Source organism: Aristolochia californica, unplaced genomic scaffold (assembly GCF_029961685.1).
Source record: "Aristolochia californica isolate CCGP_79_NKW_82.1479 unplaced genomic scaffold, dmAriCali1.0.hap1 SCAF_11, whole genome shotgun sequence".
In the NCBI taxonomy this organism is placed as follows: Eukaryota; Viridiplantae; Streptophyta; class Magnoliopsida; order Piperales; family Aristolochiaceae; genus Aristolochia; species Aristolochia californica.
The window spans coordinates 12,322,183-12,328,345 of NW_027181782.1; positions in this window are offsets into that span (position 1 = coordinate 12,322,183).

Here is a 6,163-nt window from a genome sequence, read left to right on the forward strand (position 1 = left end):
TTGTGATTTTTTTGGAGAATTTTGTGAGAGCCACGAGTTGGCTGATTTTTCTTGGAAAATCAAGAATAGAATACTGTGTATTTCATAAAATAAATTAAGCACAAAATAAGAAAGGAAGTGGCCCTTTGAAAGTCTAGTTGACGCCAATCTATTTGAAGAAAGACTGCTGTTTTTTAAAGATCTCAAAATATCTTCTTGATTAGGCCTAATTTTTTTTTATTTTTGATCAATCAGAACTTGCCTAATTCATGAGGAACTGAATCTAAATTGGTTTATCCCAAGCTGGAGTCGAATATATTTATGGAATGATCATGGAATGATCTAATTCAGAATTGCAAACTTACCTTACTTGATCTCATGCTTATTGATTGATTTTTGCTATTTTCTACAAGGAAGACTAGAGAATAAATTATAGAAATTTTTGACCAGATATTTGATTGGCCTAAGAGGGTTCCCTCCTTGCCTAAAGACTTGATAAGCTCAGGTTCTCCTCCTATCTACCCAAACTCGCCTTGGCTGCACTTGAATCTCCCAGTTACTTAGGCTACTTCAAATTTGAGTACATTATTACCCTTGAATTGCCTCTTATGGTTGAAGAATACATGGGTAACAAAAATGATACTCAAGATTACTACCATACCCTTGTGAGGGATATCAAATTTCTTGAGCTGGTCCACATCGATTCGACGGTTCCTTATAACAATGGACCTACTTGATCATCTCACCAAACTTGGGCCACCCATTGATGAAGAAGATGTTGTTTATGCTATGTGATTAAAAAATGACATTTTGGTAATTAGTTGGCTCATCAACAACATGGAAGAACCTGTCTCCAACAATATTATACATCTTGACACAACCAAACAAAGTTGGGAGACATGTGCTAAGTTGTACTCTAGCTTCGACAACATACGCAGGCCATATGATATTCTCCAAAGAATGTTCAACGCTAAACAAGGATAAAATATCCATGAATATTTGGCTCATTTTAGAGACCTTCCTCAAGAATGGAAGCTCGCTCAACCTACCTTCACCGATGTCTCAGTCCAAGACAAGCAGAAGGAAGCCTTATCCACTGCATTTGCCTAGCAAACATTATGCCATATCTTGAAGTTTCTAAAAGTCAACTCCTTAGCACCTCTGTTATTCCCACCTTTGATGATATATGTGTGCCATATTACTCCACATTCAAGATCAGTATTTTAAAATCCATGGCATACCGGATTGTCTTAAAGCTAATCAAGCCTCAGTAAGTGAAACAAAGGAGGACCAGTCTACCCCACCAATAGAAAAGAAAACCCTTACCAATGATGAGTATGACTTATTCTAGAAAATGAAAACTTTGATGGTCTCTCCTTCAAGTTCCTCCTCAATTGCTGCTACCACCACCGCTTCAGGTATGCTCACTGCCACTACTCCTCTTCATCCTAGATAATTGACTTAGGGGCCTCCGAGCATCTCACAGGTAACAAAAATCTACTCCACTCAGTTTCTCCTTGTCTCTCAAATAAATTTTTTACCATAGCTGACAAATCCCAAACCAAATTTCTCAATAAAGGATCCACCTCAGTTACACCATCACTTCCACTCACAGATATGCTTTTTGTTCCTACCTTTCCCTTGAATCTTTTATCTATTAGTCAGCTAACACAATATTTCAATTGGTCAATTACCTTCTCACCCACCTCTTGAGTGTTTTAGGATCTTATAACGAAGCAAGTGATTGGTGGAGGTCGTGAACAAGGGGAGCTTGACTACCTGGACGTGCGTAAAATAAATGCAGTCTCAACCAAGGAAACTAAGACAAGTCTGTGGCATAATGGGTTGGGACATCCATCCACACAATCTCTTAATCTTCTTTTTCCTACCTTTAAGGGTAGGTCAAATTTAAATTGTGAAGTGTGTCAACTGAGAAAACACCAGAGGTCTGCATACTCACCTCATCCAAAACATACTAGTGTTGCTCCTTTTTTGTTGACCCACACAGATGTATGGGGACCCTTAAGCGTCTCAAACATTTATTGACTCAAGTACTTTATTACCTTTATTGATGATTTTACTCGTACCACATGGCTATTTCTTTTTAAAGAACGATCTGAAATACCATCCATATTTAAATCCTTTAATGTTATGGTTTTTATTCAATTTGGTAAAAAAATCAAAGTAATTAGTCTGATAATGCCAAAGAATAAACTTCCGAAGATCTTGATTGTTTTTGTCAAGAGAATGACATTATCCATCAAACATCTTGTGCCTACACCCCCAACAGAATGATGTTAGTAGAACGGAAGAACCATCACCTTCTTGAGGTAGCTCGCAGCTTATTGTATACCATAAAAACCCCATAATTTTATTGGCCGCATGCCATCCTTACTGCATGTTATCTTATAAATAGGCTACCCTCTTCCGTTCTCGGCCATAAACCCCCATATTCCTTATTATTTCCACATTTTGATCCTTTTTTGCTTCTCTTGAAATTCTTCAGTTGTACATGCTTTGTTCATATTACCTCCCCACAAGGTGGGAGCAAATCCACCATGACCACACAAGCTGGCATGATGAGTCACCACGTGAGGTGGTATGATATGTCATCACACGAGTTGAAATCCTTATTACATGAGTTAGAAGATTTGGCAATCTTCCTTGATTTATGTAGATTTGGTTAATAAAGATTAATGTAATTAGGGATCCTAACTTATCTCTGAAGTTTCCCTAAATATGTAATGAAAATAGTATAAATAGGGTTCATGGTTGAAGGGTTCAATCAAGCTCTCCACTTCTATTCTCGTGAAAGAATTTCTCTCTAGCCTAAAGTATTTTTCTCTCTTTTCTCTTCTCTCCTCTCTGCCCGAGCTCTCTCTCTCTCTCTCTCTCTCTCTCTCTCTCTCTCTCTCTCTTTGCTCTTTTTCTTCTCCCTCTCTCATCTTGCTCAAGGTTCCAATCATATGGGCTTAAACAAAGAAGTCCTTATATGGGCTTAAACAGTCCCCTCGGGCTTGGTTTGATAAATTTAGTCAAGCATTACTACGATTTGGATAGTGTCAATGTTCAATAGATCATTCGGTATTTATTAAAGATACCTCAAAAGGAAGGATATTATTGGATCTGTATGTTGATGATATCATCTGAACCAAAAATGATGCGAATACCATACAAGAAGTAAAAAACATGATATGTTTTGGTTTGATAAATTCAGTCAAGCATTACTACGATTTGGATTGTGTCAATGTTCAATAGATCATTCGGTATTTATTAAAGATACATCAAAAGGAAAGATATTATTGGATCTGTATGTTGATGATATCATCTGAACCAAAAATGATGTGAATACCATACATGAAGTAAAAAACATGATATGTTAGGAATTTAAAACTAAAGATCTTGGACATCTAAATTATTTTCTAGGCATAGAAGTTCTTCAGTCCAAGTATGGGATGATATTATCTTAGAGGAAGTATGTCTTTGACCTCCTCAAAGAAATGGGAATGATGGGGTGTCGCCCAGCTGACACACCCATGGATGTGAAAATTAAATTATGTGCAAGTTTTGGAGAAGATATTGATATTGGAAAATATCAAAGACTTGTGGGCAAACTTATCTATCTTAGGGTAACTAGACCAGACATGTCATATGTTGTAACATCGTGAGTTAATACATGCATAAACCACAAATTACCCATTGGCAAGCCTTGGAAAGGATATTACGATAATTAAAAGGAGCCTCAGGAAGAGGGTTATTGTATATGAAAAATGGCCACTTCAACATAGAAGAATTCTCAAATGCAGATTGGGTTGGATCATCTGATGATAGGAAGTCCACTTTTGGATATTGCACTCTTGTTGGAGGGAAACAGGTTACATGGAGAAGCAAGAAGCAAAATGTGGTTGAGAGATCTATTGCAGAAGCAAAATACAAGTCTATGGCTCACACCGTCAATAAACTCCTACGGATCAGGCCTGTTCTTACTGAATTAGGATTTTATAAAGGAGGTTTTATGGGTCTATATAGAGATAACCAAGCAGCTATTCATATCACTTTGAATTTGGTGTTCATGAAAGGGCAAACACATTGAGGTGGATTGCCACTTTATACAAGAGAAATTTCAAGCGGGTATAATCTCCCTCTAACATGTTTCATCACAAGAGCAAGTAGCAGATATTCTTACTAAACCATTTACATATAAGATCCTGTCTTTTATTTATATTTGGCAAGTTGGCTATTTATGATGTTTTCTCTATTCTAGCTTGAGGAGGAGTGTTAGAAGATGGGTTCAAGCCCACACTTCCAAGGAAGAAAGCCCACATATCCAAGAGGTGGCATATTGGTAAATAAGAAGACTTACTATAAAGATGGCTTGAAGATGTAATTACTTGTCTATTTATGCCTCTTCTCTATTAATTTTTACATTGTAAAAACTATAAATAGAGGCCCTTGGCTAAGAGGTAGAGCATGAAGTTCTCTTCTCTCTTCTCAAATTCGTGCAAACTCTCCTCTCCCTTCTCTCTTCTTCTCTTCTTATTCTTCTTCTCCTCTCCCTTTTTGGCTTGAGATCATTATGAAGGAGTTCTAAATTCTACACTCACCACTACAACTATGAAACAAACAACCAAACCATGCACCATCAAACTACTACTCTAGCCACCCATCCCCTTGATAATCCCCACCCTATTCCTTCCAAGAACCATACTACACATTATCCGTCAAACCAATCAAACGTCACTCATACCAACAACCAATCCCTCACCCTCACTCACCATCTATGTATCACCCACCCTCCCATTTGACACAACCACCCACTATTTTCCTAGACCAAAATATTGTCGCTCTAAAAGAAGCTTGGTTGCATCGAGGTCTCGCCTCCAAGCTCAACAAGCTCCAACTCAACATACCACAAGTGCATAAGCAAAATGAGTTAGACAAGAAATATGCCAGTTGGGAGATAAAAGACAAGTTCTTAAAACATTTTTATAGTACTTCAACCTTGAGCAAAATGTTGATCTTCCAACAAGGGTGTAACGATAAAACCAAAATTTATATCAAAACACATATGTACCAAGCTAGGGGAAGGGTATAATTATAATTTGGGGGTTTCTAAATGGATGCCACCTTAAGGGTAAAAGTGGTAATTTTATTTTGCTTTCTAGAAAATATAGGGGGCAACATTGGACACATGAAGATGAATTCCCTCTATGATTTTTCGAATTTCAACCTTGAGAACAAGGCTGTTACTCAATAGGGGTGGAATGATAGAGACCCAAAATCACCCAACGAAGAAAAGGACAAGAAGAAGAGAAGAAGAAGGATAAAAGAAGAAGAAAAAAACTTGAAAGTGCTGTCACCTCGTAGAAAAGAGGAACTCAAGAGTAAAAAGGAAAAATTTCCCTCAAGGGGATGGTAAAAGCAGGAGACAAGCATGCCTCTCTTGAAGAAGAAGCAATCTTGTTAGAATAGAAGAAATTTTCCATTGATTTATGTGATCTTTTAAATCTCTAGAATCTCTCCTAGATTGATGTATTCTCTTAATCTCCTAGGATTTCTCCCTAAATTATGTAATTAAGGAAACCTAATTGATTGAAGAGTTTTTGAAGTAATACATTGGAAGAAATATAAATAGGGGTGTTGGCTGAAGGAAAAATCAGTCAAGCCTTCTCCAAAATCTCTCTTGCCTCTCTTTATCCTATAAAATTCATGCCCCAGCACCTCTCCTCTTCTCTCTTTTCCTTCTAGCTCTCTATCTACCTCCCTATCTTCCTCTACTTTACTTCACTCTTCCTCCCTTCTCTTTTATATAAAATCTCTTAACCACTTTCTTTCAACTCTTCTTTAGCTAGTGGGTTCTAATCATATTAATGAAATCATAGACTTTTATTAATATGAACTATATTCCTTCCGAGATTCAACTGGAAAACATCTTCATCATAGTTGTTGCAGATACATTCACAATGTAATTTAGCCATTAAATCTATGTTTGTTTGTTTTCTCTTTAAGTGGAAAAGGGGCACTTTTGTAATATTATCAAAACTCATTACCCTAATAGGAAAAACTTAAGGAGGGAAGCTCACTCTCTATGCCCTCAAGTTCTCTCTCAATCTCTATACTCAGCTACAATCTTGCCCTCTTCTCTTCTTCACTTCTTCTTCTTCTCCTTCTCTCTTCTTCTCGT